This window comes from Triticum urartu, chromosome 3 (assembly GCF_003073215.2).
Source record: "Triticum urartu cultivar G1812 chromosome 3, Tu2.1, whole genome shotgun sequence".
NCBI lineage: Eukaryota > Viridiplantae > Streptophyta > Magnoliopsida > Poales > Poaceae > Triticum > Triticum urartu.
This window is the reverse complement of record NC_053024.1, coordinates 718,470,346-718,480,772: the sequence shown is the minus strand read 5'-3', so window position 1 is coordinate 718,480,772 and position 10,427 is coordinate 718,470,346. Positions and strand designations below refer to the sequence as shown.

The 10,427-nt window shown below is 42.1% G+C and overlaps 1 non-coding gene across 1 annotated transcript; it reads right to left on the bottom strand.

Annotated features, from left to right (window-relative positions):
- Window positions 1–9,384: 9,384 nt before the first annotated feature.
- Window positions 9,385–9,456, bottom strand: TRNAN-GUU. The gene has a single exon. It is a non-coding gene; the product is annotated as a tRNA-Asn (tRNA).
- Between the last annotated feature and the right edge of the window lie 971 nt (window positions 9,457–10,427).

Here is a 10,427-nt window from a genome sequence, read left to right as displayed (position 1 = left end):
ATTGATAAAATGAAAGCTCATGAGCGTGATTACGCAAATGAGATCGCGGAGCTATCTCAAGCTCTTGAACATGAACAAACCACATCCGAATCTCTTGAGGAGACCTTTGCTCTAGAATTATCTAGAATAAAGGAATCTCATGATAGAGCACTCGAGGTGGCCAATGATTTCAAAACTAAAAATGCTAAGCTTGAAGTTGCTCATGCTAGACTCCTTGAGGATTTTGAGCACCTCGAAAATGGCTCAGGGGTCATCAGGGTGAGATCATCAAACTCACCGAGTCTCATGCTCAACTTAAAGCTTCATATTCAAAAGAGCTTGCCAAGTTGTATTCTCCTCTTGTTGCTAATGATGATGCTTGTGCTACTAACTCTATCTCTTGTGAAGCATCCATATTAAAGGAGAATGTTGAGCTAAGGGCTCAACTTGAGTTGCTATCTAGCAATTATGGGATGTTGGAAGAAAATCATGTAAACCTCACAAGCTCTCATGATGATCTTCTAGTATCCCATAATGTGCTAAAGATAGCTCATGAGGCCATGCTTGCTAAGGTAACATCTAGTGAGCCTCATGTGGATACTAGCACTACTTTTGGTCAAAATGCTATATTGCCTTGTGCTAGTCCTCACGATTCATCCATGCATAATATTGGTACATCTTGTGATGAATTGCTTTCCTTGCCTTGTTGCTCTAACGATGAAGCTTATACTTCCTCTAGTACTTGTGTTGAGACTAACCATGCAGAGAAAATCAAAGAGCTCAAGGCCCAAGTCACTTCTTTGAAGAAAGACTTGGAAAAAAGTCATGAAGGAAAATTCACACTCAACAATATCTTGAGTGTGCAAAAATCCCCAAATGACAAAGGTGGACTTGGATTCAACTCCAACAAGAAGAAGAAGTCTAGAGTGAACAAAAAGAAGGGCCAAGAACAAGTCAAGAATTCGGCCAAGATTGTTTGCTTCAAGTGCAAAGTAGAAGGGCATCATGTTAGATCTTGCCCATTGAAGAAGAAGGCCATTAGTGACAAGCAACAAGGGAAGCGGCCACAAGTTCGATCTCATGCTCAACCACAAGTTGAAGAAAGTCCTCTTCCCAAGAATCCTCAAGCTAATGCTTCTCAAGTTGAGAAATCAAGTGAGAAGAAAGTGAAGAGTAGACGTTGCTACTTATGTCGTGAGAAAGGTCACTTCGCCTCTTCATGCACTAGTGGTAACTTATCCAACCCAATTATTATTGATGATATCTATTCTCTTGGGAAGGATAAGGTTGGCAATGTGTTTGCCAAAGTTGTTGGTACTCAAAGTGGTGTCAAGAAGAAAACCATTTGGGTAGCCAAGCCTATTGTGACTAACCTCTTAGGACCCAACTTGGTTGGGGACCAACAAGCTCAAACTTGATCAATAGGTGTTGTTGGAGGGCACTGGAGACTTGTCTACTTTATGAAGAATTAAGGGGACTTCTCATTCTAATTGTCTCAAGCCAAGTTATTCGAATTATCAAGTTTCTATCTTATATCCAATGTTTCTCCATGCGGTAACTCGTGCTTAAAGTGTTTACATTGATAGTTACTTACCCCTTTGCATGTTTGGTTTTGTTCCTTGCATGTGTTTGTATATGTTGTGCTTCCAACTTGATTATCTTGTGCAATCAAGTATGTGTGTGTTGGTTTGCACATCATGTACGTGTGTGTCATGCATTGAGCCCTTTGCATCTTGTTCATTTCTTAGTTGGCTCTTGTGAGAGATTAATGGAATATCCCATTATGGGGGAGTGATGTGCTTTGTGCACCTCACAATCCTATATATGTGTGTGTACATGAGTAATACCATCTAGTATTGGTATTTCAAGATTATCTAGTCGCTATGTGGTATGTCTTCTCATGAGAAATTCAAATTCTAAATTGTCCATTAATTATCTCTTGTTGGATCGTTATTTTGCCTCTTGTTTATCTTTAATTGGTATCACATTATGGGGGAGTAATATGCTATGTGTATATTACTAGCCTAGAAAATGTGTACATTTGAGATATTGTCACCTAGAATTGATATTGTAAATTATCTTGTTCCCAGGTGGCATGTTAGCTTTACAAGTTGCAATTTGCTTTTTGTTTGGTGTGAAGATGATGTCGGATATCCTTGTTATCTACCACCAGGAATTATTTCCAAATACTTCTTGTCTTTTGACAATTGGTACTCACTTATGTGTGGTAGAAATTATTGATCATCTTTACATTGGCCTTTGCTTTTATTTGCTTTATCTCTTGCCTAGGATTGTGTCAACTCCCATTGTATTCCATACCACTTGTGGATCTTGTTAATTTCTTGACCTTGTCTAGTGTTTTCTAGATATAGTGAAAGTGGTGATCCCACCTCATGCATTTTGTATTCAAATGCAAATTCTCTATAATGCACTAGTCTTGGGGGAGCTATCCTATTCTCTATAAAACACTCATCTTGTGATCCTTATCAAGTGTGTGTTTGTGGAAGGCAAGCCGTTTCTTTTTGGTGCTTTGTGCCATCATGAAACTTTGTAGAGGGCTTGGTTTGTTTGGAACCATTCTCTCTTTTGGGAGTTTGACATCTTTCTTTTTGAGTGTATCAATGGATATCTCATTCCTTGATGTATCTTTTATGGATATCCTCCAAGTGATGATTTATTCATTTGGTATCTTTTCTTCGCTTGGTATTTCTTTGTCTTTTGGTCTCGGTTCTTGAAAGTCTTGAGCATGCATATTTACTTCTTGTAGTTTCTTTGGCATGTTTTCTTTCTTTGACCCAATATATAGGGGGAACTCCACCAAGTCTCAAATTGGATGAGATGTGCATGAAATTCATTTTCATATCTATATGCACATATTTATGTGGAGTTTGTCCTATGTGTTGTTGGTTCTCTAACTCTTTGGTCCCAATGAGTTTGGGTACCATTTTGTCTGTGTTATTGTTCTAGGAACAAGTGGAGATGCATTGGATGCTCGGCTCACTCACAAGGAAGGTGTTGTCACCATGTGCTTATTCGGGTCAAGCTAGGATGATCATTGAACTACTTTGTACCTTCAATTGGTATCTACTACATCCTTCCAATGTTGTCTCGGTAACAAGTATCTTCATATACTTCATGCACACATTTCTTGCATCAACCTTGTGTAGGTTGTATCATGGCATGTTATCCATTCTTTCTTGTGATACTTGTTTCCTTTCTCAAAGCATCCCAACAATGATGTCTTGTTGCTAGTTGTGATGTCTTTGATGGGTGTGTGGTAGGAATTCATTTATATACTATAAGTGTTGGGGAACGTAGTAATTTCAAAATTTTCCTACGCACACACAAGATCATGGTGATGCATAGCAACGAGAGGGGAGAGTGTGATCTACGTACCCTTGTAGATCGACAACGGAAGCGTTTGGTTGATGTAGTCGTACGTCTCCACGGCCCGACCGATCAAGCACCGAAACTACGGCACCTCCGAGTTCTAGCACACATTCAGCTCGATGACGATCCCCGAACTCCGATCCAGCAAAGTGTCGGGGAAGAGTTCCGTCAGCACGACGGCGTGGTGACGATCTTGATGTACTACTGTCGCAGGGCTTCGCCTAAGCACCGCTACAATATTATCGAGGACTATGGTGGCAGGGGGTGCCGCACACGGCTAAGAATATGATCACGTGGATCAACTTGTGTGTCTATGGGGTGCCCCCTACCCCCGTATATAAAGAAGTGGAGGAGGGGAGGGCCGGCCCTCTCTATGGCGCGCCTAGGGGAGTCCTACTCCCACCGGGAGTAGGATTCCCCTTTCCTAGTCCAACTAGGAGTCCTTCCGTGTAGTAGGAGTAGGAAACAAGGAAGGGGCGCAGCCCCTCCCCCTAGTCCAATTCGGACTAGGCCTTGGGAGGGCGCGCGGCCTGCCCTAGGCAGCCCCTCTATCTTTCCCGTATGGCCCAATAAGGCCCAATACTTCTCCCGGCGAATTCCCGTAACTCTCCGGTACTCCGAAAAATACTCGAATCACTCGGAACCTTTCCGATGTCCGAATATAGTCGTCCAATATATCGATTTTTACGTATCGACCATTTCGAGACTCCTCGTCATGTCCCCGATCTCATCCGGGACTCCGAACTCCTTCGGTACATCAAAACTCATAAACTCATAATATAACTGTCATCGAAACCTTAAGCGTGCGGACCCTACGGGTTCGAGAACAATGTAGACATGACCGAGACACGTCTCCGGTCAATAACCAATAGCGGGACCTGGATGCCCATATTGGCTCCTACATATTCTACGAAGATCTTTATCGGTCAGACCGCATAACAACATACGTTGTTCCCTTTGTCATCGGTATGTTACTTGCCCGAGATTCGATCGTCGGTATCTCAATACCTAGTTCAATCTCGTTACCGGCAAGTCTCTTTACTCGTTCCGTAATACATCATCTCACAACTAACTCATTAGTTGCAATTCTTGCAAGGCTTATGTGATGTGCATTACCGAGAGGGCCCAGAGATACCTCTCCGACAGTCGGAGTGACAAATCCTAATCTCGAAATACGCCAACCCAACATCTACCTTTGGAGACACCTGTAGAGCACCTTTATAATCACCCAGTTACGTTGTGACGTTTGGTAGCACCCAAAGTGTTCCTATGGCAAACGGGAGTTGCATAATCTCATAGTCATAGGAACATGTATAAGTCATGAAGAAAGCAATAGCAACATACTAAATGATCGGGTGCTAAGCTAATGGAATGGGTCATGTCAATCAGATCATTCAACTAATGATGTGATCCCATTAATCAAATAACAATTCCTTTGTCTATGGTTAGGAAACATAACCATCTTTGATTAACGAGCTAGTCAAGTAGAGGCATACTAGTGACACTCTGTTTGTCTATGTATTCACACATGTATTATGTTTCCGGTTAATACAATTCTAGCAGGAATAATAAACATTTATCATGATATAAGGAAATAAATAATAACTTTATTATTGCCTCTAGGGCATATTTCCTTCAACTTTTTCACATAAGCATCGCAACTCCAAACTTTAAGAAACGACAGCTTAGGTTTCTTGCCAAACCATAGTTCACACGGTGTCGTCTCAACGGATTTAGATGGTGCCCTATTTAACGTGAATGCAGCTGTCTCTAATGCATAACCCCAAAACGATAGTGGTAGATCGGTAAGAGACATCATAGATCGCACTATATCTAATAAAGTACGGTTATGACGTTCGGACACACCATTACACTATGGTGTTCCAGGTGGCGTGAGTAGTGAAACTATTTCACATTGTTTTAATTGAAGGCCAAACTCGTAACTCAAATATTTTACCTCTGCAATCATATCGTAGAAACTTTTATTTTCTTGTCACGATGATTTTCCACTTCACTCCGAAATTCTTTGAACTTTTCAAATGTTTCAGACTTATGTTTCATCAAGTAGATATACCCATATCTGCTCAAATCATCTGTGAAGATTAGAAAATAATGATACCTGCCACGAGCCTATTCATCGGACCACATACATCAATATGTATGATTTCCAACAAATCTGTCGCTCGCTCCATTGTTCCGGAGAATGGAGTCTTAGTCATCTTTGCCCATGAGGCATGGTTCGTAAGCATCAACTGATTCATAATCAAGTGATTCCAAAATCCCATCAGCATGGAGTTTCTTCATGGGCTTTACACCAATATGACCTAAACGGCAGTGCCACAAATAAGTTGCACTATCATTATTAACTTTGCTTCTTTTGGCTTCAATATCATGAATATGTGTATTACTACGATCGAGATCCAACGAACCATTTTCATTGGGTGTGTAACCATATAAGGTTTTATTCATGTAAACAGAACAACAATTTATTCTCTTACTTAAATGAATAACCATATTGCAATAAACATGATCAAATCATATTTATGCTCAACGCAAACACCAAATAACACTTATTTAGGTTCAACACTAATCCCGAAAGTATAGGGAGTGTGCGATGATGATCATGTCAATCTTGGAACCACTTCCAACACACATCGTCACTTCACCCTTAACTAGTCTCTGTTTATTCTGCAACTCCCGTTTCGAGTTACTAATCTTAGCAACTGAACTAGTATCAAATACTGAGGGGTTGCTATAAACACTAGTAAAGTACACATCAATAACATGTACATCAAATATACTTACGTTCACTTTGCCATCCTTCTTATCCGCCAATCACTTGGGGTAGTTCCGCTTCCAGTGACCAGTCCCTTTGCAGTAGAAGCACTTAGTCTCAAGCTTAGGATCAGACTTGGGCTTCTTCACTTGAGCAGCAACTTGCTTGATGTTCTTTTTGAAGTTCCCCTTCTTCCCTCTGCCCTTTTCCTGAAACTAGTGGTCTTGTCTACCATCAACACTTGATGTTTTTCTCGATTTCTACCTTCATCAATTTCTGCATTACGAAGACTTGGGAATCGTTTCCGTTATCCCTTGCATATCATAGTTCATCACGAAGTTCTACTAACTTGGTGATGGTGACTAGAGAATTCTGTCAATCACTATCTTATCTGGAAGATTAACTCCCACTTGATTCAAGCGATTGTAGTACTGAGACAATCTGGGCACATGCTCACTAGTTGAGCGATTCTCCTCCATCTTTTAGCTATAGAACTTGTTGGAGACTTCATATCTCTCAACTCGGGTATTTGCTTGAAATATTAACTTCAACTCCTGGAACATCTCATATGGTCCATGACGTTCAAAACGTCTTTGAAGTCCCGATTCTAAGCTGTTAAGCATGGTGCACTAAACTATCAAGTAGTCATCATATTGAGCTAGCCAAACGTTCATAACGTCTGCATCTGCTCCTGCAATAGGCCCGTCACCTAGCGGTGCATCAAGGACATAATTCTTCTGTGCAGCAATGAGGATAAACCTCAGATCACGGATCCAATCTGTATCATTGCTACTAACATCTTTCAACACAATTTTCTGTAGGAACATATCAAAATAAACACAGGGAAGCAACAACGCGAGCTATTGATCTACAACATGATTTGCAAAATACTACCAGGACTAAGTTCATGATAAATTTAAGTTCAATTAATCATATTACTTAAGAACTCCCACTTAGATAGACATCCCTCTAATCCTCTAAGTGATTACGTGATCCAAATCAACTAAACCATAATCGATCATCACGTGAGATGGAGTAGTTTCATTGGTGAACATCACTATGTTGATCATATCTACTATATGATTCACGCTCGACCTTTCGGTCTCCGTGTTCTGAGGCCATATCTGTATATGCTTGGCTCGTCAAGTATAACCTGAGTATTCCGCGTGTGCAACTGTTTTGCACCCGTTGTATTTGAACGTAGAGCCTATCACACCCGATCATCACGTGGTGTCTCAGCACGAAGAACTTTCGCAACGGTGCATACTCAGGGAGAACACTTCTTGATAATTAGTGAGAGATCATCTTATAATGCTACCGTCAATCAAAGCAAGATAAGATGCATAAAAGATAAACATCACAAGCAATCAATATAAGTGATATGATATGGCCATCATCTTGTGCTTGTGATCTCCATCTCCGAAGCACCGTCATGATCACCATCGTCACCGGCGCGACACCTTGATCTCCATCATAGCATCGTTGTCGTCTCGCCAATCTTATGCTTCCACGACTATCGCTACCGCTTAGTGATAAAGTAAAGCATTACAGCGCGATTGCATTGCATACAATAAAGCGACAACCATATGGCTCCTGCCAGTTGCCGATAACTCGGTTACAAAACATGATCATCTCATACAATAAAATTTAGCATCATGTCTTGACCATATCACATCACAACATGCCCTGCAAAAACAAGTTATACGTCCTCTACTTTGTTGTTGCAAGTTTTACGTGGCTGCTATGGGCTTAAGCAAGAACCAATCTTGCCTACGCATCAAAACCACAACGATATTTTGTCAAGTTGGTGCTGTTTTAACCTTCGCAAGGACCGGGCGTAGCCACACTCGGTTCAACTAAAGTTGGAGAAACTGTCACCCGCAAGCCACCTATGTGCAAAGCACGTCGGGAGAACCGGTCTCGCGTAAGCGTACGCGTAATGTCGGTCTGGGCCGCTTCGTCCAACAATACCGCCGAACCAAAGTATGACATGCTGGTAAGCAGTATGACTTATATCGCCCACAACTCACTTGTGTTCTACTCGTGCATATAACATCAACACATAAAACCTAGGCTCGGATGCCACTGTTGGGGAACGTAGTAATTTCAAAATTTTCCTACGCACACGCAAGATCATGGTGATGCATAGCAACGAGAGGGGAGAGTGTGATCTACGTACCCTTGTAGATCGACAACGGAAGCGTTTGGTTGATGTAGTCGTACGTCTCCACGGCCCGACCGATCAAGCACCGAAACTACGGCACCTCCGAGTTCTAGCACACGTTCAGCTCGATGATGATCCCCGAACTCCGATCCAGCAAAGTGTCGGGGAAGAGTTCCGTCAGCACGACGGCGTGGTGACGATCTTGATGTACTACTGTCGCAGGGCTTCGCCTAAGCACCGCTACAATATTATCGAGGACTATGGTGGCAGGGGGCGCCGCACACGGCTAAGAATATGATCACGTGGATCAACTTGTGTGTCTATGGGGTGCCCCCTACCCCCGTATATAAAGAAGTGGAGGAGGGGAGGGCCGGCCCTCTCTATGGCGCGCCTAGGGGAGTCCCTCCTCCTAGTAGGAGTAGGACTCCTACTAGGAGGGGAAGAAGTGGGGAGGGAGAAGGAAGGGGGCGCCGCCCCCCTCTCCTAGTCCAATTCGGACCAGGGGGAGGAGGCGCGCGGCCCACCCTGGACCCTTCTCTCTCCACTAAGGCCCATATGGCCCATTACTTCTCCCGGGGGGGTTCCGGTAACCCTCCGGCTCTCCGTTTTTCCGAAATCACCCGGAACACTTCCGGTGTCCGAATATAGCCGTCCAATATATCAATCTTTATGTCTCGACCATTTCGAGACTCCTCGTCATGTCCGTGATCACATCCGGGACTCCGAACTACTTCGGTACATCAAAACTCATAAACTCATAATATAATGTCATCGAACCTTAAGCGTGCGGACCCTACGGGTTCGAGAACAATGTAGACATGACCGAGACACGTCTCTGGTCAATAACCAATAGCGGAACCTGGATGCTCATATTGGCTCCTCATATTCTACGAAGATCTTTATCGGTCAGACCGCATAACAACATACGTTGTTCCCTTTGTCATCGGTATGTTACTGCCCGAGATTCGATCGTCGGTATCTCAATACCTAGTTCAATCTCGTTACCGGCAAGTCTCTTACTCGTTTATATCATCTCCAACTAACTCATAGTTCTACATTAAAGAATGAATAAAATCTCCCCAAGTAGGATTCGAACCTACGACCAGTCAGTTAACAGCCGACCGCTCTACCACTGAGCTACTGAGGAACAAGGGGGGATTCGACCTCCTAGAGTTCAACTCCCGCTCTCAACCCATGAACAATATGAGTCCGAAGCTTCTTTCGTAACTCCCATAATTTCTTCGTAGTGGCTCCGTTCCATGCCTCATTTCATAGGGAAGCCCAAAGTGGCTCTATTTCATTCTATTTCACTTCCTAGCACTTCCTATCATTTAATATCCATCCCTTTGGTCTTATTGACATAAGAGATGTCATTTATAGTCTATCTCTTTCTATATATGGAAAGTCAAGAAATTCTCATCGAAACATCGAGAAATTGTGCATATAGAAAACTCTAAAGAAAGAAAAAAAGGAGACCCATGCCATGATTTTCAAATCTTTTCTATTTAGTAGTCTAAGTTTCTCGATGAGGATAATTAATTCGGTCGTTGTGGTCGGACTCTATTATGGATTTCTGACTACATTCTCCATAGGTCCCTCTTAGATCTTCTTTCTCCAATCTTGGATTAGGGAAGAAGGAGATATTCGCGACTACTGGCGATTTCATTATGGGGCAGCTCATGATCTTCATATCGATCTATTATCCACCTCTGTATCTATTCTTTCTTAGCTAAACAGGTGGAAGATCTATCCAATTTGGTTATATTATATCATGGACTCGAAAAACGGATCTGAATTTGACTGAAATGCACGATCTTCACAGGTATCACTTTTCACGATACCTAAAAGGTGGAATAGCGATTTTCGAACCATTTCCTATAAGAGAATGGTTTCCATTACTTTGAGAAATGGATTCTTATATCAAACTATAGCTATTGCATTAAAGAAGAAAAGAAACTAATAGAAGTCGAAGACGCGGAATGATAGTGAATAGAGAGAAAGATTCTTCTGATTTTCTTGTTTCTATCTACTAGACGCCGTAGAGAATTGAGAATTTTCATGTCTTTCAATTCTCGTACTCGTAATTGGAAAGTTATGGAAGGAGACCCATCATTTTGC